Source organism: Mustela nigripes, chromosome 1 (assembly GCF_022355385.1).
Source record: "Mustela nigripes isolate SB6536 chromosome 1, MUSNIG.SB6536, whole genome shotgun sequence".
Classification (NCBI taxonomy): domain Eukaryota; kingdom Metazoa; phylum Chordata; class Mammalia; order Carnivora; family Mustelidae; genus Mustela; species Mustela nigripes.
Window position 1 is genome coordinate 6581744 of NC_081557.1, and position 19916 is coordinate 6601659.

A 19916-nucleotide genomic window follows, 5' to 3' on the forward strand; every position below is an offset into this window, starting at 1 on the left:
AGGACCTCCATCCAGCCCAGGGTCTGAGCTCCAGACCTGGCTGGAAAGGGAATGGCTGTAACTCATTGGATAGTAGAGACGTTGCTAAAGTCCCACGCAGGTCCCGTGGAACTTGCTGGAACGTCATGCTTTAAGGGGCTGGGGGAAGAGGCTGATGGTAGGTGCTGCAGGCTTCCTGCGCGGAAGGAGCTTGTACCCGTGGCCGGAGCTGAGCTGCAGAAGCTGGACCTGCCGCACGGGCCAGAGGAGAGAAGCTCATCACTACCAGAAACCAAATCCTCTGCCGCAAGAAATGGCTGCCGGCGCCCTCTACCGGCAAAGTTTAGCGTTGTTCCACGTGGCTAAGGAAAATATTTAAAGGGCCCAGATCCATTTTTCACAGAGCAGACAAATACAACGAATTTGGAGCTGAGAGGCAATAACTAACTGGCACAGAACAGGGGTTCCATGTTCACAGATAAGGAAATGGAGGCCGCAGAGAGGGGAAGCCGCACAAGCAGTCCGAGGATTTGCTTTGCTCTACAAAGCGTTTAGAAAGCAGGTTGCAACATCCTTGCTTCATCATCGTGGTGATAAGTTCACTGACCATGAACGTGCACAGACACACTCTCCAGCCTGGAGAAATACACACCACTTGCCAGTGGTTCCCTCCAGGGCGTGCAGATTACAGGGGATTCTCCCTGCTATATTATTAGGTTGAACAGTAAGAAATCGCTGTTTGTAGGTCAAAAAATAGTAAAATATTGAAATTTCATACAACTCAGCATAGTACTTTTTAAAGATTTTTATTTATTCGCTTGACAGAGAGAGTGAGCACAAGCAGGGGGAGTAGCAGGCAGAGGGAGAGGGAGAAGCAGGCTCCCAGCTGAGCAGGGGGAGGGACCTGGGGCTCGATCCCAGGACCCTGGGATCATGACCAGACCTGGAGGCAGATGCTTAACCAACTGAGCCACCCAGGAGCCCCTCAGCATAGTATTTCTGTGATGTGATGTTTGAAGTTTTTATGAGTGTGAATTACTTTTATAAACAGAAAATTATATATATACACATATGCACGCATATACTTACACATACACACATAAATATACATAGTAAACATATGTATGTGCTTTGGAAAGTCCTTCCGCTGTCTTGCCTGCAGTGGCATCTTTCCTTTCAATAAAATAGAAACTTTAAGCTTAGCTAAAAGGGACCCAAAGACTTCAGGGGAAAATAATTTGTTGTTCAACCTACTGAGTGGTTTCAAGAGCTACTGGCTAATGGTTCAAGCTTTATTTCTTTTCTTTTCTTTTTTCTTTTCTTTGTTAAGTAGGTCCCTTGCCCAGCATGGAGCCCAGTGCAGGGTTGAAACTCACAATCCTGAGATCAAAACCTGAGCGGAGACCAAGAGCTGGACACTCAACTGACTGAGCCACCCCAGGCGCGCCAGCCTTTATTTCTCAACAACTTTCCGTGTGGGGAACTTGTCATTTGTGTTCTTCCTACTTCTTTTACGATAGTTAAGTCATGAAACAGAAAAACTGCTGTTAAACAATGGTGGGTCTTATGTGACAGTTAATCACATTTCATTTTTTTTTAAAGATTTTATTTATTTATTTGACAGAGAGAGAACACGAGTAGGCAGAGGCAGGCAGAGAGAGAGAGAGAGGGAGGAAGCAGGCTCCCCGCTGAGCAGAGAGCCCGATGTGGGACTCGATCCCAGTACCCCGAGATCATGACCCGAGCCGAAGGCAGCGGCTTAACCCACTGAGCCACCCAGGCGCCCCATCACATTTCATTTTAGAAAATATTTAAATTGTGGGTGCCTGGGTAGTCAGTGCGTTAAGCCTCTGCCTTCAGCTAGGTCATGATCCCGGGGTCCTGGGATCGAGCCCCACCATCAGGCTTTCTGCTCGACCAGGAGCCTGCTTCCCCCTCTCCCTCTGCCTGCCTCTCTGCCTACTTGTGATCTCTCTCTCCCCCCACCTCCCCAGTCAAATAAATAAATAAATAAATAAATAAATAAAATCTTTTAAAAAATGAGAATAAAGGATTTAAATTGTGCTTTGTTCTAAGTCTAAAATATTGACAATTGGGGTACCTGGTGGTTCAGCCAGTTAAGCTGCTTTCAGCTCAGGTCATGATCCCAGGCTTCTGAGATCCAGCCCCCAGGCTCCCTGCTCATGGTGGAGGGGAGGGGGGAGACTGCTTCTCCCTCTCCATTTCCTGCTCCCCCTCTTCATGCTCCCTCATTCTCTGTCTGTCTCAAATAAATAAAATCTAAAATTTTAAAAACTCAAATATTGAGAATTAAAGAAGACACTTCATTGTCTGCAAAAACGTGAGAATAACTTTAAGGCAAAAGTTACTTTGCCTCCACACTAAGGCCTTCCCCCAAAATGGTTATGGGGGGTTTGTTTTTGTTTTGGCAAACATGACACTCAATGAAGAAGCTTCTCGTGGATCTTTCCTGTTGTGTTAAGCAGAATAATGGCCCCACCCCTCCCCCAAAGGACCATATCTCAATCCACAAAACCTGTGAACAAAGGATGCAGATAGGATTAAGTTTACTAATAGGCTGAGCTTAAGACAGATTGTCCTAGATTATCCGGCTGGGCCCGGTTTAATTAGAAGAGTCCTTGAAAATGAAAGAGACCAAACGCAGCAGAAGATACATTCTTCTCAAATATACATGGAATGGCGTTCAGGATAAGCCACTTGGCAAACCAAAAACTAAACCTCAGTAAATATACAAGTACAGAAGTAGGGGTGCCTGGGTGGCTCAGAGGGTTAAGCCTCTGCCTTCGGCTCAGGTCATGATCTCAGGGTCCTGGGATCGAGCCCCGGGTCAGCCTCTCTGCTCAGCAGGGAGTCTGCTCACCCACCCCACCCCCGCCTGCTGCTCTGCCTACTTGTGATCTCTGTGAAATAAATAAATAAAATCTTAAAAAAAAAAAGGGGGGGGAGAAATACTATAAGTAGTTGAACACTGATAAACTAGGTAACTTAGATAAAAGGGACACCTTCCTAGAAAGATACAAACTACCAAAACTGCTCAAGAAGAAACAGACCATCTGGATAGGTCTCTAACACATAACGAGATTGAATTAGTAATCAGTAACACCACCCACAGAGTCCTGGCCCAGAAGACTTCAGTGGTGACTGCCACCAAACGTTTAAAGAAGAAATAATACCAGTTTTTCACAAATATTTCCACAAAATAGAAGAGGAGGGAACACTTCCCAACCCATTATATCAGGCCAATATTACCCTCTACCAAAATCAGACAAAGCTATAAACTTTCACGGGCGCCTGAGTGGCTGAGTTGGTTAAGCGACTGCCTTGAGCTCAGGTCATGATCCTGAAGTCCCACCATCGAGTCCCGCATCGGACTCGCGGCTTGGCGGGGAGCCTGCTGCTCCCTCTGACCCTCCCCATCTCGTGCTTTCTCACTCTCTCTCTCAAATAAATAAAATCTTAAAAAAAAAAAAACTATGAACTTTCACAAGAAAACTATAAACTAAAACGTCTATGAATATGAATGCAAAAATCGCCAAATCAGTAAGCCAAATCTAGCAGCATTAAAAAGACCATGACCAAGTAGGATTTATCCTAAGGATGCAAAGTCGGTTTAACATGTGATAATTAATGTAATATGTAATATAAAAACACCGTGCCAGTACAATACTCATATTAATAGAATAAAAAACAAACACATGATCATCTCGATAAATGCAGAAAAAGCATTTGACAAAATCCAACACACTTTTATAATAAAAATTCTCAACAGGGACGCCTGGGTGGATCAGTCGGTTGTGCATCTGCCTTTGGCTCAAGTTGTAACCCCCGGTTCCTGGGATTGAGTCCCACGTTGGGCTCCTTGGTCACTGGGGAGCGTGTTTCTCCCTCTGCCTGCCGCCCCCTCCCCAACTTGTGCTCACTCGCTCTCTCTCTCTCTCTGAGATAAATCAATCAATCAATAAAATCTTTTTTAAAAATTAAAAATAATAAAAATTTAAAAAGCTCTCAACACACAGGAATAGAATGCAACTTCCTTGCCCTGAAGAGGGCGTCTATGAAAAACTCACAGCTGGTATCACACTTAAGGTGAAAGATTGAATACTTTCCTTGTAAGGTCAGGAACAAAACAAAGATGTCCACTTCACCACCTCCATTCAACATTGTACTAGAGATTCGGGTCAGGGAAATTAGCCAGAAGAAAAAAAAAACATCTATATTGGAAAGGAAGAAGTAAAGCTCTATTTGCAGAAGACATGATCTTGTATATAAAAAAAAAGCTAAGGGGGGGGCACCTGGGTGGCTCAGTGGGTTAAAGTTTCTGCCTAGGGCTCAGGTCCTGATGCCAGGGTCCTAGGATCGAGCCCCACATAGGGCTCTCTGCTCAGCAGGGAGCCTGCTTCCCTTCCTCTCTCTCTCTGTGCCTGCCTTTCTCTGTCAAATAAATAAACAAAATCTTTAAAAAAAAAATTTTTTTTTTTAAGAAATTAAGAAAACAATTCCAGGGGTGCCTGGGTGGCTCAAACAGTTAAGCATCTAACTGCCTTCGGCTCAGGTCATGATCCCAAGGTCCTGGGATTGAGCCCGGCATAAGGCTCCATGCTCAGCAAGGAGTCTGCTTTTCCTCTCTCTCTGGTGTTCCCCCTGCTTGTGCTCTCTCTGTCTCTGTCTCTCTCTAATGAATGAATAAACTCTTTCAAAAAGAAAGATAATAGAAAAGAGGCACCTAGGTGGCTCAGTTGGTTGCGCTCACGTCATCATCCCAGGGTCCTGGGATCGAGCCCTGCATCAGGCTCCCTGCTCGGTGGGAAGCCTGCTTCTCCCTCTCGCTCTCCCACTGCTTGTGTTCCCTCTCTCACTGTGTGTCTCTCTCTGTCAAATAAATAAATAAAAATAAAAGAAAACAATTCCATTTACAATAGCATCAAAAGAATAAAATATTTGGGAATAAATTTGACAAAAGAAATACAAAATTTATACTCCAAGAAGTACAAAAACATTGTTGAGTGACACTGAAGAGTGTCTAAGTCAAAGGGAAGACATCCGACACTGACAGATCGAGAACCTGATATGAAGATGGTGATATTCCCCCTAATGGATCTATAGATCAATACAATCTTTATCAAAATTCCAGCTGGCTCTTTTGTGGAAATTGATAAGCTGGTTTTTAAATTCACATGGAAGGGTCGCCTGTGTGTCTCAGTCGATTAAGCGCCTGCCTTTGACTTGGGTCATGATCCGGGGTCTTGAGATCAAACCCCACATTGGGCCCCTGCTCAGGCGAGAGTCTGCTTCTCCCTCTGCCCCTTCCCCTCTTCATGTTCTCTCCCTCTCAAATAAATGAATGAAATCTTACAACTTAAAAAATAATAATAATAATAAACATATAGAGAAACAATAGAATTAAGAGTTCTAAAATATCTCGACTCTGATAGTAATTACGTGGGGACATACATTTGTCAGAACCCATTTACCTGTCCACTAAAAAGCTGTGAATTCTGTTCCATATAAATTATACCTGGTGGGGTGCCTGGGTGGCTCGGTTGGTTAAGCAACTGCCTTTCGCTCAGGTCATGATCTCAGGGTCCTGGGTTCGAGCCCCACGTTGCGCTCCCTGCTCAGCAGGGAGCCTGCTTCCCGTCTCCCTCTGCCTGCCTCTCTGCCTACAAATAAATAAATAAAATCTTTTTTTAAAAAATAAATAAATAAATTATACCTGGTTAGAATTTTTTTTATTTTAAGAAAAACGCTTCCTGACTCAAAGAGTCAAGCCAAAGTACAGTGGAACCTTGACAAAGTACACACCTAGTGCGGACCAGGGGACCCACAAGCAGCCGGATCTACTCGGCCCAGAGGATCTACTCGCAGCAGACTGTGGTGTCTGACAATGTGCCAGCTTCTCTGCTTCTGGATTTTCTGAGGACGCTTGTCTGTAGAGAACAATCTTTCCCAACCAATGATTCCTACGGGGAGAAGGGGAAGGCACCCTTGGTTTGAGATGGGGAAGATGGAGGCAGGAGGTGGACAGATATTCAAGGCCCCTTAGTCCGATTATGATGGTTAACAGCCTGGAAGAAGACAGGGGCCATTGAGGCAGGGGCACAGAGTGCACATTAGAAACATCCATCAGGCTGCATCCTGGGGAAAAGACTGGAAGGAATAAAAGAATCTTCTAGAGCGCCGTCAGGTCAGGAGGGGTTGTGGTGCTCCAGCGAGAGGAGCTGGGGTTGGGCCTGGGCGGGGGTAGTGGGCAGTGCAGAACCTGGGGTGGAGAGGCAGGAATGAAAACAGAGGGTAGGGGGCGCCTGGGTGGCTCAGTGGGTTAAAGCCGCTGCCTTCAGCTCAGGTCATGTTCCCAGCGTCCTGGGATCGAGCCCTGAGCCCTGCATTGGGCTCTCGGCTCTGCGGGGAGCCTGCTTCCTCCTCTCTCTCTGCCTGCCTCTCTGCCTACTTGTGATCTCTGTCTGTCAAATAAATAAAATCTTAAAAAAAAAAAAAAAAGAAAGAAAGAAAGAAAAAGAAAACAGAGGGTAGAATACATGTTTCTCATACAGGCTCCAAGGATTGACCCCTCAGAAACCCTCACTGAAAGAATTTCCAGAAGATACGTGTGCCTTATGAGCAAGGGCCTTGAGCCCAGAAGGAAGGAAGATGATTCAAAGGGACCAGAGCAGAGAAAGGGACCAGAGTGGGTCAGGCGGAAAGGACAATGATTAGCACTCATGTGGGGAGGACATGGGAAGACAACGCGGTTGCTGGGTCCTCAGCAATAGCAGTCAGGGACGTGCTGGGGTTCTTGTGCTTGGGCGAAGGGTACAGAGCCTTCAGATAGCTGTGGTTCTCAGTGCCCTGCTTCTCAGTGCCCTGCTTCCAAACACAAGGGGATATGGAAAGATTAGAAACAGTGTGAGTTTCAAAGCCATGAAAAGAGACCAAGGAATCAAGAGGAGGTGAAGGTAGGGGTTGGGGGAAGGAGGCAGAGGCGGAGCTGGAGGGACCTGCAGCTCAGCCGGCGGGGAGCAGCTCAGGACGGAGGACCGCCTGGAATTGAGGGTGTGACCCCACAACCGGATAGCCCTCTGGGCTCATGCTGTGCCCCTCCCTTGGGGTGATCTGCCCCGTACGTGTGAGCCCCAACATTTCACTAGGGGCCGGATGTGTGCAGAGAGTGTGTGTGGGCGCGGGGCTTCAAGTCTGGGGCGCGGACTCTCGGTGATCCGTGTGCTACTGCCATGAGAGAAGGAGCAGGTGCGGGATGTGACCGTCCAGCCGGGTGACCCGTGCTAACGCTTGGGTGGGAAACCGGAACACAGGTGTCCGGGAGGCTCCGAGATGGGGGTGGGCGCGCGCAGGAGGATGGGAGACGCGAGGGCGGGGGACCGGCAGGAAAGTTTCCATCACCGAGGGAGCCTCTGAGCTGGACCCGGAAGGAGGAGAGGGAGTTACACGCCCGGAGAAGCTGGACGGAAAAGATACCAGAAGGGGGGAAAGGCACGAGGGAAGGCCAGACAGGGGTCAGGGAGGGGCTACGTGCCGGAAGAAAATGGTTCTCCCAGGGGGAGCAGGAAGGGACTGCGGGGTAAGCCGGGACGCGGGTCGGAGGCTGGACGCAGGCGGGTACGTCCGGCGCCGACGGAATCTGGACGGGACCCTCGCAGCGTCAGTGACAGTGGGCGAGCAGGGAGCGCGGCGCGGTCTCCGCAGCCTGGTGGGTCTGGAAGACACCCCGCGGGGAAGATGCCAGGGACCGCAGCCTGGTGCCCGGCTCCCAGACCCACGGCGGAGCTGAGTGAGAGGCAGGAGGCGGGATGGGCCCGTGGGACCCGGGACGAGATCCCAGGGAGAGAAACGGAACAGGTGTGGGGAGGAGGGCACCCACCTGGAGGTGTCCGGTCCCGAACCGAAATGGGGGTTCGAGACTCTCCAAGGGGGACATATCACACGCCCAAGCTTCCGGCGGAGGGAGAGAGGGGGAGGTCCAATGGCCCTGCTTTGCCTACCTCCCAAGGCTCCAACCCCAGTCCTGCTTTCTTTCCTTCTGGGGGCGGTGACCGTGGAACAGTCCCTGTCAGCTGGCGGTCCTCGGGGTGCTGGCTCCACCAGGGCACAGCCCTTGACGGCTGGTTCCTCGCAGTGTCTCCAGGCCTTGGACGGGGCCTGGCTCCCAGCCGGCTGGGAAGGGCTGACTGTGTGCATGAAGGAGGAAACTCACGGAACTGCCCTCATCAGGCGGGAGGAAGAGAAGCGGAGTCCGAAGCCAACTGAACTGCACAGAGAAGCCAGAAAGCTCTCTCTGGCCCCTCCCGCACGTGTCCTCAAGGGACCCCCTCTGACGTCACAGGCAGGGCGGTCCCTGGTAGCTGGACTCCAGCTCACCCCCTCTGACCACCCGGACCCAGTCTTCCCCCGGACATCCCCAGGCCCCTCGGACAGAACCGTCTAGCAACACTCACCTCCTTGTCATCACCTGCCCCAGAACCTCCCCTCCTGCCCCATTCTGTCCCTCTCGTGGCCAACACATCTGTCCCCAGAAACCAGGACCCTCAAAACCGCTGTGCCCCTCAGTCCCAGCCTAAGCATCTCACTCCCTCAACGCCCTGGTCCACAGACCTCCAGTCTCTGCTCACTGACCTTGAGGCCAGAATTGTGTTCCATCATCTGTTCCCCAGGGCAAAGCCCGAACTTCTCGGGCCTTCCAGGGCCTTAGCCACCAGCTTTCCACCAGCCACCCCAGCTTCTCCCTCTCCCCTACCTCCAGACTCCCCCACGAGCCACACTGGGTTGCCAGTGCCCTGCATTTTCCTACCCTAGAGCACCGGGCTCCTCTCTCCAGATGAAGGTTTCTCTTCTCTGTCCAACCGGCAAACTCCTATTCATTCTTTGAGGCCCTGCCCACATGCCCCTGCCCTTCTCCAGCCCTCCCTGAATTCTTCTGGATGAGAGCACCGCCTCTGTGCTCTCCGGGGAGCCCTAGATATGTGATACACATAGCCTGTTCTTCATGACAGCATCCTGGGTTAGTTATTACGGCCATTTGACAGGAGAATAAAACAAGGCTTAAAGGGGGTGAGTAACTTTCCCAAGTGTGCACGGCCAGTGGGTTCAGGAATCAGGACTGGAGCTGGAGTTTCACACTGCTGTGTGGAGGTGTACCATCTTTTCTTTTCTTGATTTTATTTCTTTATTTCAGAAAGAGAGCACGAGTGAGGGAGGGGCAGAGGGAGAAGCAGAATCCCCAGTGAGCAGGGAGCCTGATACAGGGCTCAATCCCAGGACCCCGAGATCATGACCCGAACCAAAGGCAGACGCCTAACTGACTGAGCCACCTAGGCTCCCCTCGTCATTTCTTTAAATCGCTCTGCTTCAAGACTTGGAGCTGCAGGGAGCGCCTGGGTGGCTCAGTGGGTTAAGCCTCTGCCTTTGGTTCAGGTCATGAGCTCAGGGTCCTGGGATCGAGCCCTGCATCCGGCTCTCTGCTTGGTGGGGAGTCTGCTCCCCCGCCTCTGCCTGCCTCTCTGCCTACCTGTGATCTCTCTCTCTCTGTCAAATGAATAAAATCTTTAGGAAAAAAAAAAAAAAGGTGCTTCCCCTTGTAAGTGCATATCTTTCCTTTTATAGCTTTATTTGTTACAACAAAGTATCTGAAGTGTATAATTTGATGAGTTTTGACATCAGCGCACATCTATGAAACTAATGCCACAATCAAGGCAACCAGCACGTTCATGGCCGGAAAGCTCTCCTTGTGCCCCTCGGCAACTCCTGATCTGCTGTTATTTCAGGGTTAGTTTTCATTTTTTGAGAATTTTAAGTAAATGGAGCAAGACTGCATTTTATTTGTTTGTTTGTTTGTTTAGACAGTGCACGTGTGGGGAGGAGCAGAGGGAGAGAATCCCAAGTAGACGCCAACCCGAGTGTGCAGACCCCAATGCAGGGCTCGATCCCCCCGAGCCAAAATCAAGAGTTGGACACCCAACTGACTGAGCCACCAGATGCTCCCAGAGTGTATGGACTTTCTAAAAACTGGCTTTTGGGGGCACTTGGGTGGCTCAGTCGGTTGAGCTTCTGCCTTTGGCTCAGGTCGTGATCCCGGAATTCCAGGATCCAGCCCCGCATCGGACTCCCTGCTTAATGGAGAGCCTGCTTTTCCCTCTCCCCTTCACCCAGCTCATGCTTGCTCACTCTTTTTCTCTCTCTAATAAATAAAATCTTTTTTTTAAAACTGGCTTTTCTCTCTCAACAGAGTTATTTTGAAATTCCTTTGTGTTATTGTGTAAATAAACAGGTCAAGTAAGATTTAAGACTTCTACTCTTTAAAGACAAAAAATAAAAAGGCAAAGCACATAGAGGGAGAAATATATTTAAAACATACATAGACAAAGGACTCATATCTAGTATGTGTAGAAGCTCTTACAACTCAACAATAAAAAGATAAACAACCTAGTAACTACTTTGGCAAAAAAAACCCTGAATACTTAACCAAAAAAGATGTATTATTGGAAAGTAAGCACATGAAAAGATGCTCAACATCATTAGTCATTACAAAAATGCAATTTGGGCACCTGGATGCTCAGCGGGTTAAAGCCTCTGCCTTCGGCTGGGGTCATGATCCCAGGGTCCTGGGATGGAGCCCCGCATCCATCCGGCTCTCTGCTCAGCAGGGAGCCTGCTTCCTCCTCTCTCTCTGCCTGCCTCTCTGCCTACTTGTGATCTCTGTCTGTCAAATAAATAAATAAGAGCTTTTTAAAAAAGAAAGAAAAATGCAATTTAAGTTCACCTGGGTGGCTCAGTTGGTTGGGCACCTGCCTTCGGCTGAGGTCCTGATCTCAGGGTCCTGGGATGGAGTCCCATGTCAGGCTCCTTGCTGAGCAGGGAGTCTGCTTCTTTCTCCCTCTGCCCCTCCCTCCTTCTCTCTCTCCCTCTCTCTTTCAAATAAATAAAACCTTTTTTAAAATTCCTGCATACACCTATCATACAACAACATACCAAGAAAAAGCAAAGCATATATCCACACAGACTTGTATACAAATGCTTACAGAAGCTTGATTCCTAATTTCAAAAAAGTGGTAATAACTCAAATATCCATACAATGGAATACTACTCCATTAAGCAATAAAAATGTTTGTTGAACACACACACAAGTGTTAGGAAGTATTTCAAGGACAGTGTCTGCAATGCTACACTCATCCACTAGATGGCAGCAAGAGCCCAGTCACTTCCAGTTCCATGACTTGGCATTAACCCCATTTAACTGGTGGGAAAACAAAGGACTGGGGAGGGCAGGTGACAAGTTTGCCATCCTGCCAGAGCCAGGACCCAGGATTTGGCCTCCACTTTCTGGACTTTCTGGGCTTCTGCATCGACAACCCATAGAGATACTCCCACACCTGGGTCAGCAGACCGGTCCCCCTCCCCTGCTCTACCCCCCACCCCAAGAGCTCTCTCTCCTAACCATCACCCCTGTAGTGAAGTCAGAAATCTGCTGCCTGCATCCTACCAGCTAGCACTGGGCCTGGGAGGCCTGAGGGGAAGATTGTGAGGGTGAGAAATGTAAGGGCTACCCCTTGAACTCAGGTGGGTTCTAGCCCGTAACAGGATTGCCAAGATGATGAAATCCAAAACACCTGGTAGGAGACTCCTTGGTACAGCTGGATCTAAATGCCTGCGGTTTGCCTGTGATCATGACCCAGGCCCTTAACTTGGACGCAACCTTTCGGGGAACATCATGTTGGCCTCTGCATATTCGTTTCGTGCTCAGAGAGGGTAAGAAGCGGCTTCTGGGCAGCTTTTCTACCTTCCTGTCACCAACTCTGGTCTTTACATTACCAGTCCTGGCCAATTTAAAACCTGCCCAGCACCAGGAACCACGTAGCCGCTAGCAACTGCCTACGAGAGGCGTCTTACTACTTTGCTCTCCAGTGAAGTCTTGTGCTTCCGGGGAGACTTTCAACTCTGGAAGAACACGGAAGACCTTTCTCCCAACATTAACACAGCAGTTCAGGGGCGCCTGGGTGGCTCAGCGGGTTAAAGCCTCTGCCTTCGGCTCAGGTCATGATCCCAGGGTCCTGGGATCGAGCCCCACCCACATCAGGCTCTCTGCTCAACAGGGAGCCTGCTTCCTCTTCTCTCTCTGCCTGCCTCTCTGCCTACTTGTGATCTCTTGTCTGTCAAATAAATAAAATCTTTAAAAAAAAAAAAAAAAAAAAAAAAAAGACAGCAGAAGAGGGACTTAATCAGGCTCAGCCTCTCCCTATCCCCGGCCTGTTAGATCACTTAAGGGAAGAGAAAGCCCCTCCACCGGCACAGGATGGGCAGGGCGGGGGCTGTGTGCTGCTGATCCACCTGGACCGTGGTTTCATGGCATGTTCATGAGCGGAAGAAACAGTTGAAGTGTTGGGAGACAGACCAGGGATCAAATCCCAGCGCCACTGCTTTGGCAGAGACCCAAAGCCTGCTTCTCTGTAACACCTTCCTGAATTGTAACGTAGGAGGAAAAAAAGTGCTAAGAGCTGTTCACTGAAGCGCCTGCGCTGGGCTAACTGTGGCCTCAGGTGAACGGATGGGAGGGCTCTGCTGGGTGTGGCACCTTGTTCCGATGGGCTCCCCCCTCCTAGGTCTGGCTGGGTGCAATGGGGCTGGTTGGGGGTACAAGCAGGGCCACTTCAGGGATTACCTGCCAGCTAAGACCAGTATCGCATTGCAGGTCCGTGTGTGCACTGCCCGCCAAGTGTGCACGCACACTTCTCAACCTAGCTGCCACGGAGGGCATCCGAAACATCCACACGACAGGACCACAGGACCAGCTTGTTTCCCGGAACTGGGAACAGGTTTTGTGATCAGGGGTAACCCAAGAACCACCATACAGACCTTGTTTTACTGGGACCAAGTGCCCCTAGGCCTGCAAGAACTTTCTCGGAAGCAACGGGGTCTCTGGGGTGCTCGTACCCCGGCCCAACTCGGCAACTGCTCAGTACACAGCAGATCACTTCCTCTGTGCAGGAAGTCCCCAGTCCCTTAAGTTGCTGACACTGTACCACTTCCCAAGTTCCTCTTGCCGATGTCATGGTAACTAGCTAGGAGGTGCAGAACCAGTCTGCCCCCTACCGCAAAACACCCCGCCTTCCCTCAGCTACTCATGGACAGAAGTTTGGTTTATATACCAAAAGAATCACACCAATTAAGAAATTTAATTTTATTAACATGATGAAATTTTAAAGTTTGCAATAGCAAGGCTTCTCCAAACACTAGATGCGCGGGGACTACCTGAAAATTAAGAAACAAGCAGTTCTCATTAGGTTCCCACATAAATACAAATGGATTTAGGTTTCCGACAACTTCAGCGATGTTCTTTTCCACCTGTCCCCAAACCCCAAAGCCAAGCACCTCAAGAGAAGAGGGAAACGAAGAGGCCTGAAGACAAGATTAGTCAAGCAAAGACACCGCAGGGATTTGAACCCCGTCCTGGGAATCAGGAGTGCCAACCACCAGCATCTTTTGCTTTTTTTTTTTAAAGCTAAGAAAAGGCCAAAAAGCAAAACCTGAGAAAACAAAATTTTGTTTTCTCAGGAAAAGAAAAACCTTTACGACCCTACTGAAGAACACTGGAGAATCTGCTTCAGCTAAGATGCTAGCTTGGCCAAGTCTGTTATGTTCACCTGAAAAAGTCTTAGCAGAGAATTTTTGCAATCCCACCCCAACAGTCCTCCACACTCCAATGCCTACTTCTTCCGTTTTTACGGTGTTACTTTCCCACCCAGCATCACAGTCTCCAAACGTCATTTCTCCACTTACTGGCTTAGGGGTTTTAATCACAGGATAATGGTGTCATGTATTTAATCATAAAGGTTTTAGTTGTGGTTTTAATAACCATTTACAGGCAAATTCACGGCCTTTCTAGTACTGCGACCCACCAGAAGACCTCAGCAGCACGGTTACCTGGAAACCAATTACGGATCATACCCTCAAGGATCCAAGCTACCGGCAGCATCGAGGTCAGGGGTGAAGGGTCTGCGCTAGGCCAAAGGCAGGGAGTGGCGATGTGGCAGAGAAGTCACTTGAGGGGAGACCTTGCATTTACCAGGCTTCTGGAAAAGCTAGGGAGAAGTGGTTGCCCGCTTTCCCCGTTTCCCTCCCCTGCGACCATCACTTGAGGTCTGCGCTGTTCGAAGAGCTGCTGTAAAAGCAGCGTAATTGAAGGGCAGGACAAACAAGCCCAGGGGTACAGAAGGTACTCAAAACACCCCTTCAGATGCTCCAACCCCCAAAGAGAGCCTCAGTGCATGTCTGCCAAGGCTGTTGAGGCAAGTCCTCATTTCTAACAGAAGATGGGGTTTATAAGGCCGACACCACTTTTATTGACCTTAGTGTAATAGCGCTTTGTTGTCTCTCTTGCCACAGGAAGGCTCCGTGGTTGTCCTACTTTAAGCCTTCGGGTGCCTTTAGGGAGGGGTACCTGAAAAATCTTAAAAAAAGGCTTAGCGCCCACCTCACCCCTCCACCCCCAGGCCAACAAACAGCTTGCTCACATGCTATTTATTCCAGCATAAAGCCGAAAGTCTATTTAACACTAAATTATTTATTCGTAATGGATCTGACTTGGTATGTAAATATAGAAAAAAACTTGTTCACCTGTTGTCCTCATTTTGTCCACTGGTGAATTCAACTGGAAGCTCCTTCTATAGTCTGAAGAATACATCTGAAAGAACTAGTGGTTCCCAATCCCCACATTTACAATGGAATGTTTATTTAAATAAGTAAGCTATTTTTTTTCCTTACTGGTCTGGCTTCTCTGGCCCTTCGCATACGTCTGCTGTTCTGAATGTTCCTGCGTATAAGAATTAAGACCAAGGGAGGGGAGAGAAAAAACCCACACAAAGACAATGCACTAAGACCACTGAACTGATAAACATTTCCACTTGCCAGTTACATTTCTCGAAGACTGTTGCTTGTTTGGAATTTAGTCTTGTCACTGATTTTAAGGTTCCATCTGGAAAAGACTAAAGGCTTCAGTGCCCTCCCCACCCCCCTACCAGAAGTGAACAAAAAGCATTTTACCTAAAAAGCACAGCAAAAGGTATTTGGCTTCAATCACAAACACGAATGCTTAAAGCTGCAGAAATTTCCTCAACACTCAGCCTTTATCACTCAGCTGGATTTTCCTTCAACAATCACTACTCCAAGCATTGGGGGAACAACTTAATCATACTCCAGTCGCTTCACAATGCATTCTAATAGCAGCAGATCAGAACAGTACTGCGTTACTTGCCAACAGAACAGACAGACCTGAGGTCAAGACAACTGCATTCTCTGTGCGGTCTGTAAAAAAAAAGCTAAAACAAGTAAGCCCCCCCCCTCCCTTCCCTCCAAAATCAGGTGGAAAAGTTTACTTGAGTTGTATGCTGATACACTGCAAGGTCTCACACACTCCCTAGGAGAACAGAAGGCAGAGCCAAGCGCTTATATGCAAGTCAAAGTCCTGAACAGCTTCATGATGGATGAAATGAAGCCTCTGCAAAGGAAAATTCTTTAAAAACCAACATGCCCCCCACCAGTACCTACAGGAAAGGCCAGCTGTGTATAAACACTGGCTTAACACCAGCTGAGATTATTAGCATTTAAAGTTAACATGCAAACTCTGGATATGTGGACAGTATACTTACTACTCTACCACTGTGAACTGAAAGATCCCTAACTTTCTGGAAATAGTGTTAGGTGCAGTTACCTGTTATTCTGATCATTATCTCCCACCTGTCTAAGAGGTATTTTATTCTTTATTTAGAGGGCCTCTACTGCCATGTGCCTGGAATTATTAAATGCTCATCACTTTACGAAGGATAAAAGATTTTTCCTGCCTTAAAGTTAAATTCGTTCTTCCGCTCATTCCTGATCTTGTCCATTAAAGAGTGTTCGCAGACAAAGTTTCTGAAAGATTAGAGAAGAATCCCCCCAAGATTGCCCAACACTAACTACAAACAAACAAACACTTTAAATGAGGAGACCGCTTTCTAAAAACATACATTCTCTATATTAAAATGTTTTTATTTTGCATGATTTAATGTTTTCTGCACAACGTACATAACGACACATTTAAATTTTAGCAAGCTTAACAACATCAGATTTTTAACAGCACAGTATGCTAGCCTTTTGTAGGACTTAATGCTCAACAAATTTAATTTTATAAACGTATTAAGGCACTACTTTTCAAGGCTTTTAACGATTACTTGCCCGAGTGAGGGGTGCTATCCCATCGTGGAAGCCACAGGTCGAAGTCCTGCTTAATGTTAAAGGCTAGATGGGAAAAGCCCTCATAATCCTGGAATCCCTTAGGAAAGGGTCAGGAAAACCGCCACATTCAATACTGAAGACCTCCACAGCTCTTAAGAATAAATACTTATTCCTAACATGCAATACTGCATATTCAAGTTAAACTTATCTGTTAACAGCTGCCTGCTGTTTTCTGCTCCCAGATGAAATGAAGCAACTCTTCTGATAACGAAGAGAAACCTGTCTGAGGCAAACGAAAGATTGGCAAACAGCACAGCCTCCTTTCAATCCACTTGATCCCACTCTGAATTATTTCAGCTTCTTTTATTCCAGGATTTATTTTCGTTTCATTTCATTTCATTCTGCTTTTGTAAAAGCAGTATTTTGAGATGGACATTTGATCTTCGTTGTTTTTCTCATAATTCATTTTATTATTTCTCATCATTTCTTTTTTGTGGGTATAGCTTGATAGGCCATTAACTTTTTAAATGGTAGATTCCATTAACTTTATTTTTTCTTTTTTTTCCATTAACTTTAAATTGGTAGTTTCATTTTTTGTTTTTTTGTTTTTTTTTTTTGCATATGCAGACAATTGCGTTCATCAGTAGTAAGGATCTCAGGGTTATGCTTTTTCCCCCATGGAGGTATGAAATATAATCTTTTCTGCCTTTACTTATCATTCACCAAGGAGCTGATTGATCCCTCTCCATCTAGGCCATCATACTGCCAGGCTGGTTATGACTCAGAAGTTGTTATCTGAAAAAAGTCTACAGAAAAAAAAAGGTTTCCCCTCCCTCATCCACAAAGCCCCACCCTCTTTTTCAGAAATTAAACAATTTACATACAGTAATTTTGAAGCATACCTTAACATCTTGTTTGCAGTTATACAAAGGAAAAATACTTTTCCTACACTAAAAAAAAACACACTTGCTTATACACAACTGAAAATAGAATCTTACTTGAGAATATAAAAGCTACCATCAGAAGAAATCCCTTCAGGATCATTAAGCCACTTCCTTTGCTCTGAAGCTCCTATAGTAGTATTAAGTTATATTAAATCACCTGAAAAAAATTCCAAAAGAGAACCGCACACTACCATATCCAAACAACTTTAGCCATTTTTTTTAAAATTCCCAAAATATTCCCTAAGTCAGCCAGTGGGCTAAACCAACCCCAAGTCCTCCTTACTGTTCTTCCCCCAGGCCCTACACTCTGAACCCAGTGGATCTTCATGAACTTCCCCAGCTGCCCAATTTAAAAAATTGGGGGGGAACAAAAACTAGAAGATTGGGAGTTACTTGCCAACTTGGAAGTTGAGATTTCTTTAGTTTTTCCATCCTAAGTATTTAAGTTCTCTGGCATGAGTTATCTGAAATCATAAACTAAACAATTACCTAACCCCCACCCTCCCAAATCCCAACCATTAACAGGCCACTGCCAACTGCCAAAATTCTCCCCTCCCCTTTAATAAAATTGTAAAGGTCACGTTACTTGAAAACTTAACTTCAACATTTGGCCTAGTCAAGCTCTTCTGAAGTGCTCCTGAGAAGACTGATTATGAACCAAAGCTGCACTGTGCTGTACCATTTCAGCTTCAACTGGAAATACTCTTCCAAGGAAAAAAGCAGCTCCAATCCCTGAAGGTGTTCGTGCCAACAGCATAGCAGTATAATCCTCCTCTACCCCAGTTTGTCAATAGTACTAGAGCATCTGTGGAAAATCTTAGAAAGAAAAATTTCTCCCCCACCCTCTTCCCTGGAAAGGCCACCCCAAAATAATGTAACAAATTTAAGGGGTTACATATTAAAATTCTGATAAAGGGGTGGAAAAAAAAAGTAACTACCAGCCATTTCTCCAATGGACAGCTCCGCCACAGAACTGAAAAGAGAGAGCTGCTCGTGCTCTAGTTTCTAGAAACTGTAAACCTGTGGTGTTCTGATTATCCTGATACTGGATTTTCTTTTTTTCTGTTACCTTGAGTCACTTGCCTTTGGGACTCTAGACAGACCTAAGGGGAAAAGAACTCAAACATATTTTGCCCCCCCCCATGCCCACACAAAAAAACTTTTCCCCCCATAATTACACACCCAAACTCCGCATTTAGTAAACTTCACAGGGTAAGGGAAGAAATAGGTCATCTAGTCATCACACTGAAAGGCTTCACACCCCAAGCTACAAGTAAAAACTCAGAAACTTGTCTCGTTTGTTCTATCGCATTCATGTTGGTTAAGACCAAAAACTTGCCATCTACCATTCCTCCGGGCCAGGAGTCTGCCCTCATAAGCTTCAGACAAGATGAGAAAACAAGCCTGAAAAAAAGAGAAACCTGCAACACCCGACCGGCCTACACCCCACCGACCCTCAGCGCTTCGGGCCGCAACTCCCCGTTACCGTCAAGGCGAAGGAAAGGTTACCACACTGCGGATCCAAACACCCCGCGAGCCGACCTCTCGGGTTTTCCCCACACCACTGGCTCTCCCTGCGGCCGGGCGCCCCGGGCGCGGCGCTGGGACGCGCTAGCTAGCCTCCTCCTCGGCCTGCCGCCGCCCCGCGGGCTCCTCGCCTAGCTCCACCTCCGCACGGGCCGGGCTCCGTCTGTCTTCCTAGCTTGCTTCCTTCCTTCCTTCACCAAACCGCACCGGCTCCCGGACTCCGCTTTCCTTCCTATCTTCACCACGAACTGCTGAACTGCTGCTCGCTGCTCAGTCCTAGCTTCGCCGGCGCCGGCGCCCGGATCCTGTCTGCCGCTCCTCTCTTCCTAGATCACTGCTTCCGCGTCTGCGCAGTCCCTGGGTCCGCTGCCAATTTACGCTAGTCCTCGGCATTGAGACCATCTCAGCTCAAGTCCAATGGGGAAATGTTAAGCTGCTGGTTACTCTTGATCTTGAATTAACTGGTTATGAATCTTTAAATTCGCCAGGACACTAAACGCTACTGCATTTAAACTCACGTTAACTCTCCAAAAATATTCTGCCTGAATTAAGTAACTTCAGTCCTTTTAGTAGCAAAAGCTGTCAAGAGCGGTTTTTTTTTAACCTTCCCTCTAGCTTCGGGATAATTCTTCTAAGCCGGTCCCGGGCTACAGTACTGACCCCCTCATCTTCTCCAAGCTAGCTTCTGCACCACCAGAAATCGAACTCCTGGGCTTTTAGCAGAAATTCCAGTAAGAATTTTATAAACTAATTTCCTTAGTTTTCCTGTTCTTGAGCTTTAGCGAATTTTCTGGATTAACCTTTTCTATCTTCTTTTTGACGTCTATCTCGTGCGCTTGTATTCAGTAGCTGTCCTAGCTTAATTTTCCTTTTTCTACCTGAAATACCTTTCCTGACCGTATTTTCCACCTTACTTCTCAACTTGTAACTGAGACCTGAGATGCCTTCTTTTTCTAGTTTCCTTTTCTTCTTCTTCCTGCCTTCAAGGTCTATTTTTCTGTCTTCTAAAAGACGTTTTTCTTCCAATTTTCCTATCTTCTCTAAATTTCTTCACCTTCCTGTAGTTCTGTATGTCTTCACCTTCCTGTACTTCTGTCTTCTGAGGTCTCCAATTTTCTAATCTCCAAATTTCCATCCATCCTGCCGCTAGTTTTTAGCAAGTCATACCTTAACATGTACGTTTCAAATGACGCAACCGAGCTCGCGGCGCCATGAAGGGCTTTTATA

At 47.2% G+C, this 19916-nt stretch overlaps 1 long non-coding RNA gene across 1 annotated transcript; it reads right to left on the reverse strand.

Annotated features, from left to right (window-relative positions):
* Window positions 1-46: 46 nt before the first annotated feature.
* Window positions 47-5851, reverse strand: LOC132005744 (uncharacterized). Its single transcript, XR_009400908.1, has 3 exons — window positions 5803-5851; window positions 5516-5660; window positions 47-228 (listed from the first exon to the last, which is right to left on the reverse strand). It is a non-coding gene; the product is annotated as an uncharacterized LOC132005744 (long non-coding RNA).
* Between the last annotated feature and the right edge of the window lie 14065 nt (window positions 5852-19916).